This window comes from Pelobates fuscus, chromosome 11 (assembly GCF_036172605.1).
Source record: "Pelobates fuscus isolate aPelFus1 chromosome 11, aPelFus1.pri, whole genome shotgun sequence".
In the NCBI taxonomy this organism is placed as follows: domain Eukaryota; kingdom Metazoa; phylum Chordata; class Amphibia; order Anura; family Pelobatidae; genus Pelobates; species Pelobates fuscus.
In genome coordinates, this window is record NC_086327.1 from 15,843,095 (window position 1) to 15,856,999 (window position 13,905).

A 13,905-nucleotide genomic window follows, 5' to 3' on the forward strand; every position below is an offset into this window, starting at 1 on the left:
TTTAATAAATGGCTGTATAACTGTTACTATTACTAATATTTACTTTAGACAGAATGTGTTCTTTTATTTTTTTTCACACCGATGGGGATGGAAATGCTTGAAGAAAATCATCAGTGCTGCCACCTTCCCAGCTGAAAGCTCCCTTTACTGAACTAGCCCGGCAACCAATGAGCATGCCATGTGCTGCAGGGCTTAGCTGGCAGCCAACGAGCAGGCCATGGGCTGCAGGTTTTAGCTGGACGCCAACGAGCAGGCCATGGGCTGCAGGTTTTAGCTGGCAGCCAACGAGCAGGCCATGGGCTGCAGGTTTTAGCTGGCAGCCAATGAGCAGGCCATGGGCTGCAGGGCTTAGCTGGCAGCCAATGAGCAGGCCATGTGCTGCAGGGCTTAGCTGGCAGCCAATGAGCAGGCCATGTGCTGCAGGGCTTAGCTGGCAGCCAATGAGCAGGCCATGTGCTGCAGGTCTTAGCTGGCAGCCAATGAGCAGGCCATGGGCTGCAGGTCTTAGCTCAGGGGTGCTAATGAAAAGTTCTGTCTGAAAAGTAGTGGAATTCAGAAGAGTTTCCAAACTATTCTAACACTGCTTAACTATATATCCTGGGAGGAAGATACTTTTGATACTACCCTTGACAGCAATTTGCTATAGTGGTTATGGTGCTTACAGTTTCTTTTAAGTTTATTCTGATGAAGATTGGTTCACAGGATTACAGAGTGCATTGGTTTCAGCTTCACACTCTCCAACAGACTCTGAGCAATTTAATTTCATGCAAATTTCTTTAACTCCCACCATCCCCCCTGTGTTGTGCATGCAGCAATATGAAGGAATGTACAAGGACGCATGCTCATTTGCAATACTTTCCTAGCAGATGCCTCAGCTCATATGAGTTCCCAGAGTATCATGGGATGTAGCACAATACATGAACATCCTGTGGCGGTAAGTGTGCGTTATATTATTACTTACCTCTGTTGCATTCATCAGTCCATAAATGTAACAACAGTGATACTTTAACGAGTGAGGATTTGAGGAGCTACTCCTTTCAGAGAAGTGGCCCTTATGTTTTAAATATTACCCTAATCTGTTTCAAGTGAACCCATCTCCACAGATCATGTGGATCACTGGCTCACATTAACGGAAGTATCAATATAAAAAAATAAAATCTGCAGGCAAAATCGCCAGCAAGCGTTTACATTAAAATAGCAGTTTTTGTGCAGGTATCCCATGGACCCTTCCAGAGCCTGCGAGAGCCAAAGAACAGGTAGGAACAAATTTACAATTAGATAACAATGTGTATTTTAAAAGCACTGAATATATATTACTGATAACTTCGGCATAAAATAGTCATAAAACAGGTGTGTGAAAAGGGTCTTATTGCCCTATATGAAATAAACTGTGTTTTCGGCTTTTAGAAATATCAGACGTGACGGGTAATTTGAATTTGAGGGTTGTTAATTTGTCCCAAAGATCAATCAGTCAAAGACAGAAATATAAAAATGATTACGTGCATGATTTACTTATATGATATAGCGGAAATGCTGGGGATTAGAAAAGAATGGCTTCTCCAACCCAAGTTACAAACTGCCATTATGAAGATTTGTATTAACTTATCTGTATCAATTTGTGACATTTGTGAAATTTTATGACGTTGATAAATGTATATGTGTATGACTTCAAAACTGGAATGTGCTTCTTGTACTATTTGACATATAACTGCCAAAATAGAATGGAATCCTTGGCATATGTGTCCCAACTGTCTCAGTAAGTGTTTAATAACTGTAGATGCACTAGTTACTTACAAGTTATTACATGAAGAAATGTAAATTTGTTTTATATTTTATTAAAATTTAATGATGCATTATGTATAATATAAATATATAATATATGTGAGTGCACTTATTGAGAAAAATGGAAATTACAGTTGAAAGGCCCTGCTAGAAATGTTTTCAACCCTTATTTTGTTGATGTAGGTATAATTGGGTTCTGAATTCCAGTTTCTTTTAATGCCATCGTTATTATGGGCTACTAATGTAAATATGTTAAGATCAAAATATATTTGAATATATTTTTTAAATACAGTATTTAAAAAAAAATCTATTTTATGTACTAATCCTGGTATATGTTTATTATTATATTGTGTACTGTTTAAGGTGCCGTATTTTATACAAAAATATTACTCTTTTCTACAATTTTGGATTCACATTTAATGTAAACAGCTGAGTTAACCTTGTGACTGTGCAAGTTTTATTTTCCAAAATACATACTATGAATAAATACATATATACAAATGTGCAGTCTGGTTTTTATTAAGAAACATGGGTGTGTTTTAAAAATATATATACATTTTCTTTCAGCTATTTTATTTATTATTATTATTAATTAATTTTGCTGCATAAGCCCATTCTTTTAGTCCTCCACCCTAAACTACAATGTATCTGCTTTTGCTCCAAAAAAAACTCATGTACATGATGTGACGGCTTATATTTTATATTTATAACTTTTTTGACACGCATTTTTCTGGATTTTTTTATGTTTTTGTTTTTCTGTCTCTCACGGTTAAAATACACCTACCATTACAATTATAGACTGATCATTTCTTTGCCAGTGGGAAAACGTACAAAATCAGCAGGGGGTCAAATACTTTTTCCCCTCACTGTATACAGTAAAAAGCTGCCTATTGAACTATAACACCCAGAAACCCTTGCTGTTCCCATAAAGCAATGGTAATGGGATGCACTCAGCACTGTTATAGGCAGCTAAATGAGCATCAATCTCTTCCTCGTTTGGTGAGAGCCCACCTGCAGATGCTGAAATGCTTGAAGACTTGAAGCAAATCTCTAAATGTTGAACATGAGTAGCTTTTAAAAAAATATATATATTTTATATATAGTTTCAATTGTTTTTGCAATATAATGTATTAGAATGATAAAAGCAGGCCATTTCTTTTAAAAAATATTAATTTAAATAATTTAAATTTGTGGCTTAAAAAAAGACTGGAAACACTGGATCTATTTATTTACAGATGTCTAAGAGTGGGTGTGATATCATACAGTCCTATAGAACACAATTTACGGGACAATTTAAACAATCGTCTTTTTCTTTAACAGGAATGTACGAGGGACTGGTCATCAATCTACTGAGATTTTACATAGGGTAGAAAGGCTGCATTATAATTAGAATAATGAAGGCATGGCTTTAATAGTCCAAGGACGTTGTCCAATCAAATGGGTTTGTTGTTTTTTTGTTTTTTTTTTGGTAAAGCAAGCTATATCGTTTTCAAGTTAAATGCCCATGATATGGTTTGTTAATCCAGGGTAGAATGTTTTTTTTTTTTTTGTCTTCCTTGGGATCAACAGCACCAACTTGTGTAAAATGCTGATGCTAATGGACAAAAGATAAAAAATGTTTTAAAAAAAAAAAATCTTAATATCTGTTATTCTGCTAAACTTGTGTGTTCGTCAGGTTATATGGCATCATAAGGTCAACTACATATTGGAAATTCCAAATATTCTACAACCAAGTGTATACAGCAAATGAAACCTGAGCCAATAGATGCCTGGTAGTCATGAATCGATTTTCACCTCTGTGATGTCACTGTAGAGTTATGAGTGGTCGTTTTTCTTTTTGGTCCAGTAGATGATTGAGGTTGTCAAAAGGGTCTTGTAGATATCAAAGTGCTCTCTGCCACTTTTGATTAAAGTGTCTTGGCAATGTTATAGTGTTGGCGTTTTTCTTAAACACTCAACTGCTTTACATATAGATTACTGATTAATTGTTGGGCAAAGTGCCGACTGACCTCATCCACTAATGCACGGGCACTTGCTAGGAGCTAAGCTTTGTCCATTTATCTAGGGACAGTCTGACACTGTCTTACCTCATTTCTGAACCCTGGGACCAAAACCAACGGAGATCTCCCAGGAAAATCGTGTTTGCTACAATTCTTCTTAACAAGATGAAACTTAGAATTACAGAATTTCACAAAGAGTCAGAAACCATTCTCCTGATTAATAAGCTCTGCCTTAATACTTCATTTTTTGAGTACCGTAATCTCTCTCCATTTGTGAACTTGGAGCCGCTTTGCTATTCTGATTTTTAGCATAAACACTGTTACAATGAATAACTGGAACAGAACAGGGATTTTAGGTATATGGGGAAAATCTATGGTCACGCATTTCCTGTACACAACATGTCTTAGTATACATCTCAAATACAGCACGCATATATATACACCTATCCTACAGCACACATATCATATATCTCTATCTCACATACAGCACACATGTAACATCACACACACCAAACTCACATACAGGATGTACAAACCGAACACTCCCATTACCCACAGAGCACCCATAACAGCATGTATAGCCGTATATAAAATGTACTTTGCATAAAGCACCAATACAGTTTAAATAATGTGTACGCATACTAGGCATGTGCAATTCGTTTCGGTCCGAATTTAAATTCAGACATATTTCGGCAATTCGGACATTCGGCTGCTTCCAAATATTTTGAAAGTGCCGAACCAAACTGATTTTTTTTTCCCCATGCACATCCCTAATGCATACTTGCCAAATGTCACTGTTTAGGAAGGACAGCCCCTATTTTAGTCCCAAATTCCTCTGTCCGTTTTTTCTATCCTAATGTGCCCTTTTTTCTAGGAGCTCTGTATTGTTGATGTGTCTGGGTGTATAACAGAACTCCACAGCATTGATACTCCCAGTAATGTGTCTTTAAACCACAATAAATGTGTTTTGAAATCAGATACATTGTTCTTGTTATAAATTACATTAAAGTTGTATAAATTATTAGTAAGTCACCTAAATGTCTCAGAACAGCCTGCGCCTGGTCCCACCCTTGAATTAAAATGTCCCTCTTTCTCCATGGGAAATGTTGGGAATGACATAATATGCTATTTCTTTTAACTCAGTTGCTGTGAATATCAGAATAGCCCATTTAAGTTTTTTATGTATTTAGTATTTATAAAATAAGCTTTTCTCAGAAATATATATATATATATATATATATATATATATATATATATAGAAAGAGAGAGAGAGTGTTTTTTCATGCTCTGGCCCTGTCACTGCTGTCAGTTTAATCATGTTGTACCTTTGCACTCAGGGCTTATTGACAAAGATCATGGGGTTATGACATCATATCCTACTTGCATTTTCCATTAACAGACTTAATAAAGGAGTAAGAGACTCCGTGTCAGAAGAGTTATAGGCTGCAGTGTCCCAGAGCCCCTTGGTGTCTGGAGAGTCACAGGCTGCAGTCCCAGAGCCCCTCTGTGTCTGGATAGTCACAGGCTGCAGTCCCAGAGCCCCTCTGTGTCTGGAGAGTCACAGGCTGCAGTCCCAGAGCCCCTCTGTGTCTGAAGAGACACAGGCTGCAGTCCCCGGGTCTCTCCGTGTAAGGGGAGTCACAGGCTGCAGTCACAGAGTCTCTCAATGTTGGGGAGTCACAGGCTGCAGTCCCAGGGCCCCTCTGTGTCTGGAGAGTCACAGGCTGCAGTCCCAGGGTCCCTCAGTGTCAGAGAAGTCACAGGCTGCAGTCACAGAGCCACTCGGTGTCTGGAGAGTCACAGGCTGCAGTCCCAGGGTCCCTCAGTGTCAGAGAAGTCACAGGCTGCAGTCACAGAGCCCCTCAGTGTCTGGAGAGTCACAGGCTGCAGTCCCAGGGTCCCTTGGTGTCTGGAGAGTCACAGGCTGCAGTCATAGAGTCTCTCAATGTTGGGAAGTCACAGGCTGCTGTTTTTAGACTATATGCAGTGCTTGGCTGGCTCCAATTTAATGCAGAAAAAAGAAAAGCCTAACCCAGCCATAGATAAGGAAATGTACTAATGGCATCATGGGAAGCCAACCTTTGGCACTCCAGCTGTTGTGTTCTATATCTACCCTAACTCCCTTTAAGCCTCTTTCCAAGATCTGTAGTGCCGAAGGTTGCCTAACCCTGTTATAGGCCGAGCTTCTGACCAAAGCTGGTACTTCCTATAAAGATACTGGCAAAACTGCAGAATAAGATTATTGATATCTCTTAAATTAATTAATGAAACAAACCAAAAGCATCAGAAACTCTGTCTGCAACCGCACAACAAGTCAACATAATACGCCACAATACCAGGAAAATTCTCACAGCAGCAATGCGTTCAACCTGCGCTCTTCTAAACCCAAATACTGCTCTTTATGTGTGGCCCAAAAGGAGCAGGAAAGAGTCCGATTACGGCAGCTTTGCCCCGTGTGTTTAATTTATTGTGTTCCCTATGTTTGTTAGGTTGGGGAGAGGAGTGCGAGTAACTTGAACCGATGCAAACAATAGTCTCCGCTGTATAACAAACCAGGACAGCGGTGGTTATAAAATATTTAATTTCAGGCGGAAATAAACGAGAGTCCGAGTAAATATGCCTGTTCTCCGCGAGCCACTTTATTAAGCATTGATGACAGGCTGTAAATAATAATGGAATGTGCTAACTGTACTTTTGGCTTCCATCTGCTAATTTCTAATAAATAGCGCTGGCTGCAGCGTTGGAAGAGGAGCGAGCACTGGCAGTTTAATAGGCAGTCGAGGAAATGCAAAATATAAATCTGTCAGTTTTCCTGCCCCACTAATAACGCACAGCGTGCAGTCCATAAACCTCCTGTGTCATATGCAGCCATCTCTCAAATATCCCAGCAATCACTGGGGCAAACTCAGAGCCTCTCACTAAGCTCTGCCATACATCACCGGATCTTGCTCTCAAACACGTCTTCCTGCATCGCTATGCACACACAGCTATCTGCTCTATGTAACAAACACACACAGCTATCTGCTCTATATAACAAACACACAGCTATCTGCTCTATATAACAAACACACACAGCTATCTCCTCTATAGAACAACACACAGCTATCTGCTCTATATAACAAACACACACACAGCTATCTGCTTTTATGTAACACACACACACACACACACACACACACACACACACACACACACACACATCTATCTGCTCTATATAACAAACACACACAGCTATCTCCTCTATAGAACAACACACAGCTATCTGCTCTATATAACAACACACAGCTATCTCCTCTATAGAACACACACAGCTATCTCCTCTATACAACAACACACACAGCTATCTGCTCTATATAACAACACACAGCTATCTCCTCTATACAACAACACACACAGCTATCTGCTCTATATAACAACACACAGCTATCTCCTCTATACAACACACAGCTATCTGCTCTATATAACAACACAAACACACACAGCTATCTGCTCTATGTAACAAACACATAGCTATCTCCTCTATATAACACCACCAGGACCGGTGCTAGGATTTTTAGTTACACAGGCGAAGATGCATTTTGGTGCCCCCCACCCTCGTTCAAAATAAGGTTCATACAAACACAGAAATAATCATACAGACACAGACAGAGACATACATGCAGGCATATAGACATCATGGCGGCGGGCACCTGGTCGCAGGGATGTGGCCCCTGCGACCGCGGTATGTACGCCACTGCATGCAGATGCACACACAATTAAAGGACCACTACAGACACCCAGATCACATCAGCTCAATGAAGTGGTCTGGGTGTCAGGTCCCTCTAGTTTTAACCCTGCAGCTGAAAACATAGCAGTTTCAGAGAAACTGCTATGTTTCACCGAGGGTTAATCCAGCCTCTAGTGGATGTCTCACTGACAGCCGCTAGAGGAGCTTCCGCTATTCTAAAACACTGAACGTCCACAGGAAAGCATTGAGTAATGCTTTCCTATGGGCGGTTTGAATGCATGCGCGGCAAGAGCATTCGGAGCTGAGAGGCGGAGGGATCCCCAGCGCCAAGGGAGTCCGGCGCTAGAGAAAGGTAAGTGCTGAAGACACACACACACTCTCACGAACAGATGCATACAAACCAGCTAACAGACACACACATTTACTGACAGACACACTCAGCGACAGACATACATACACTCTCACTGACAAACACACACTCACTAACAGACATCAAACAGACTCACTAATACACACACAAACACACTCAGTAAGAGACACACAGTAACACACTTACTGACACTCACTAGCAGACACACTCACTGACACTCACTAGCAGACACACTCACTGACACTCACTAGCAGACACACTCACTAGCAGACACACTAGCAGACACACACTGACACTCACTAGCAGACACACACTGACACCCACTAGCAGACACACACTGACACTCACTAGCAGACACACACTGACACTCACTAGCAGACACACTCACTGACACTAGCAGACACACACACTGACACTCACTAGCAGACACTCATTGACACTCACTAGCAGACACACACACTGACACTCACTAGCAGACACACTCACTGACACTCACTAGCAGACACACACACTGACACTCACTAGCAGACACACACACACACACACTAACACATGTTTTTTTTTTTAATTTAATCCCCCAGCCTCCTTACCTTTTTGGAGTGCTGAAGGGATTCCCTGGGGTCCAGTGGTGCTGCTGGGCTCCTGGGCTCCTTGGCTGGCTGGCTCCCTGGCTGGCTGGCTGGCTGTCTCCCTTGGTGGCTGTCTCCCTTGGTGGCTGGCTGTCTGTCTGTCTCCCGGGCTGGCGGGCGGGCGCGAGGGAGCACTCTCCCATGTGTGCTTCCTCTTCAGCTCCCTCGCGCGCCGCATACTGATACCGGAGCCGGAAGATGACATCTTCCGGCGCCGGCATCCCTACGCGGTGCGCGAGGGAGCTGAAGAGGAAGCACACATGGGAGAGTGCTCCCTCGCGAGCCTGCAGAACCGGGCGCTCGGCCACGCTACAAAAGGTCGTCGGTTGGAGGGGAGCGCAGTGCGCTTCCCTCCTTCCGGTCAGCCTGATTTTGCACCCCCAGGGCCGGTGCGCCCTAAGGCGGCCGCCTGGGCCGCCTTATGGTAGCGCCGGCCCTGAACACCACATATAGCTATCTGCTCTATATAACAAGCAAACACAGATATCTCCTCTATATAACAAACACACACACATCTATCTGCTCTATATAACAAACACACACAGCTATCTCCTCTATAGAACAACACAGACAGCTATCTCCTCTATAGAACAACACACAGCTATCTGCTCTATATAACAACACACAGCTATCTCCTCTATAGAACAACACACAGCTATCTCCTCTATAGAACAACACACAGCTATCTCCTCTATAGAACAACACACATCTATCTCCTCTATAGAACAACACACACAGCTATCTCCTCTATACAACACACACAGCTATCTGCTCTATAGAACACACACAGCTTTCTCCTCTATACAACAACACACAGCTATCTGCTCTATATAACAACACAAACACACACAGCTATCTGCTCTATGTAACAAACACATAGTGATACCGGAGAAACTGACGGAAGCCAAGCACAGAGAGATGGACACAGGTTTCTTCAGGAAGGAAGAGATTCTTTATTCGGTTCACCGATCGGGACTCAGAGGGACTAATGTCTCCAAAATACAACAAGTTCTGAGCCCCGGACAATAGTGCAGGCTCCTTATATAGGCACATAACTCCTCCCATATTAAGCTCCACCCGCACATTCTCTTGACCAATCAATACAAATAAGAATTAACTTCCTGCTTGACCGCATGGCCTGTCCAGCACAATGGAGGAGGGGAATACTACATCCTGTATTCTCGCACATGCTCCGTACACTACTGATCGTATCTTGCCACGTGCAACCAACCGACCGATACGTCAGCATATGCACGTACACATGCCACGTGGTAATCTCGGCCTACTAAATTTATTTTTACCGAGATTCCACCACATTCCCCCCTTTGATGCCTCTTGATATTTCACAATTACTTGAGGCATCACTTAACCTTGGTTTGCATACACCTCAGGTTACCATGAACCAGACCAGACTTTTCCTATGATGTGAATCCCTCAACACACCTTTTCCTGCATTGGTTCTCCCTGATCTAGAGCCTCATATCTATATATGGCCATTATCTGTGCTGCAGCCTTCCTTTCTGCTATATTTTCTATCAGGCTTTGCACAGACCTAACTACTAAGGGAATAAGACATGGCAGGAGTAGACACAACATTAAAATCAGTATGACTCCGCCTACCAATGCCTTAAGCCCTCCAAACTGCTCATACCAGTTACCAAACCAACTACTTGGATTGTACCCTTTCCATACCTGAGTAGGCACATGCGCTAGTTTAACCATATGGCTAGTAAGCTCAGCTATTGCTTGCCCTTCGTCATCTATTTGAAGACAGCAATTGCTCAGGTTAAACTTCCCACATACACCTCCCTCTACTGCCAATAGGTAATCCAAGGCTAATCTATTTTGGTACACTGCTGTCCTCATCCTGGTATTATGCTTCGCTAGAAGATTGAGCGCTTGTGAGGTCTCATTAGTAATTATCTCAACCACCGCCTGTAACCTTATAATGCGGTTGAGCATATAAATTGGGGTTCTATATCCGAATGTACCATCCTCTGCCCATGTGGCTGGCCCATAATAATCTATAATACGCTGGGGAGGCCATTCATCATCTTCCCAAGCACCTATCTCTATGGGTCCCCTTTTCTTCCTATGATTCACATCTCATACTTTAACACCCAAAGTCCCACCTGTTTCAATAGGTAACAAGAAGAAGGATGGTTTGAGCATACCCAACACACATGCCCCTTCCCAGTCCTGTGGCAACTCCGAATAGGCCTTTTTACCACAGATCCAGTACAAATTTGCTGGGGCTTTCCAACTAGATGTGATAGATAAATCAAACCATACGTCCTTTAAATTGGCATATCTTGCAAACGGGTTAGATGGTTCTGAGACATTTGAAGCCGACCACCAAGTTGTATTCTTTGTATCATCATCATAAGCTTTTTGCCCTAGACAAGTTAACTCTCCTACAGAAGTATTAAACATCATTCCTTTCCTTGCTATGCAAACATAACCTATGATGGAGGTCTTTAATCTCCACTCAGATTTACCTCTAACACTCATCTGATAATCGGCTTGTGAAGATATCAATTGTTCAACTGTCTCAGAACCGGACATTACCTCCTTTGCTTCCCAAGGCCATTGGTCTCCCATGTTAGTACCTCCACACACATAGCAGTTGGTTACATTAAGACTACCGGCAATACTCTCAGCTAAATCTATGAACAGGTTTTTAGCGTTATGGAGGATCTTATTATCTATACTCATCTCTTCATAAATTGAATGGAATACCTGATGAGTTTGGGAGGTTACCGTATCGGTCTCTATCCCTATAAACAATACTGTCCCAGGGTCTAAACCCGTCCCGTATATTTGAAACCCAAATAAGTTACCATATCTATCTAAGAATTGGTCAGGATTATTTATAAGAATATGGACTGGATTGCATTCCATAGACTTACAATATGGATTGGTAGGCAACTTAGTCACAATCATGTCCTTGTCTGCTGTCTGTCCCCAAGTTGCCCACCCCACACAAGACCAATATGGGCAAAAATTATAATCCTTATTTGGGCATCTAGGACTCACATACTTATTTTTGCTACTGGGACAAATATATTTATCATTAGACCCATACGTTCTCTCCCATCTAAGATCCCCACATACATTCCACGGCTTTCTACCACTTGATATTGCTTTACATGCATCAAATAGCAGAACACCCGAAGAATGTACGGATTCTAACACTGTTTTATTTATTAGGGTACCCTGAGGATCTCCATTCCTGAGAGTCAACCAAATCGTACGGGGTTGATACTCTGGATTGAAGCACTTAAGTTCTCCTACTCCTAAATGGCATACACTATACTCTATGTTTAAATATCTACACCTAGACACATCACCTTTACACTCATATTGCGAATGCCAAATTAGGGTCTGGGAAATATGATTACCTGTTCTTGTAGTCTTAATGCATACCTCACAGCTAGGAGTGTCGGTACATCTACCTTCCTGAATATAAAAATACACATAAATAAACAATATCATTAGCACATCTTTCGTCGGCTGCATCCTCAATCTTCGTCCGTGCGATGGCACCTCAGCTTCCAGGATGTAAGGGCTGCAGGGAATGGAGTTCTGCTCGTCTTCACAGGGGTCCCTTCGAGACTTTCCTGGCTTTTAAACTACACGTCGGTGAGCGGACAGGCTTTATTATGGCCTTCTCACTCACTTACCAATCTCTGAAACAATAAAATTTGTAATCTACAAGGTTCCTCGTCACTCCGACTGAGTCGTGCGCTTTAACCGGATCTTGCAGGGATTCTCTGGATCTGTTGTAGCTTGCCAAGAATCTACCGCTGCTGGTTTAACTCTAGAGTGATGAATCCACGGAGTTACTTCAGCCACTTTTATCGCTGTAGGGGTAGACAAAAGAACAACATAAGGACCTCTCCACTTGGGCCCTAACGGTACATTATTCCACTCTTTAATCCACACTTGATCTCCTGGGTGATAACTATGAACAGGGGGATAAATATTCACAGGTAATCTATCTTGTACCCATTTCTGTACCTCCTCCATAGTCTTACCCAATTCTACAACCTGCTGCCGGGTAATTCCTTCTCCCAACTGACTCAAATCCCCCCTTAAGTTACCAAGTACGGGAGGTGGACGCCCATACATGATTTCAAAAGGAGAGAGACCCATCCTTCTGGTAGGTGTACTGCGAATTCGCAATAGAGCTATAGGCAAAAGGACGTTCCACTTAAGTTGGGTTTCCTGACACATTTTTGCCAACTGATTCTTAATAGTTCTATTCATTCTCTCTACTTTACCAGAACTCTGAGGTCTATATGCTGTATGAAGTCTCCACTTAATACCAAGCATATGAGTCAGTTGTTGTAGGCACTGGTGAACAAAAGCTGGACCATTGTCCGATCCTATAGAGCAGGGTAGTCCATATCGGGGTATTATTTCTCGTAGCAGGAATCTCACAACTTCTCCTGCTTTCTCTGTACGAGTGGGACATGCTTCTACCCAGCCTGAATAGGTGCACACAACTACTAGTAGGTAGCGGTGTCCACCAGATTTAGGCATTACTGTATAGTCAATTTGTAGATCGGACATAGGGAGTCCCCCCATATACTGAACTCCTGGTGGCTTTACTGGTCCTTGCCTTGCATTATTTTTAGCACACGTTACGCATCTTCGTACAATGGCTTGAGTTAAGTTGGACAATCTTGGTATGTAGAAATGTTTTCTGAGAGATTCTTCTGTACTATCTCTTCCAGAATGCGTCCCGGTATGATAGTTTTGGACGATTTCTACCGCTAGTGATGCTGGAATAACTATTCTCCCATCTTCTAGCTGATACCATTTGTTCTCCAGGTACTTTCCAGGTTCAGTCTTTAACCACTCCTCTTCTTGAGTTGTATAAACTGGAGTCCATTGAGACAGTGGAGTTGGAATAAGAGCAGCTATATGTTCCACATATTCCTGTCTTCCTGATTCAGCGGCACGCTTAGCTGCATTATCTGCCATCCGATTTCCTTTAGTTACATCACCATCTCCTCTCAGATGCGCTCGACAATGTATAATACCGACTTCTTTTGGTTCCCATACTGCTTCCAATAGTTGTAGTATTTCAGCTGCGTACTTGATTTCCTTGCCCTCTGAATTCAATAGTCCTCTTTCTTTATACAAAGCTCCGTGGGCATGAGTGGTTAAAAACGCATACTTGGGAGGGGGCGTGGTTTACAGCCGGAGCAAGATGGACGTCTCCATGTGAAGCTCCGCTGGGACCACACAGCCAATAGCTTATTTTAGCACATAAACTCACAGAGAAACCTGGGGTGCTACCGGGGAAACGGACATGGAGAAGCGGACCCTGAAAAAACAGCCCAAAAAGCAGACGGAACAGGGCAACACAGTCTCTGAAATGTTCGCGGC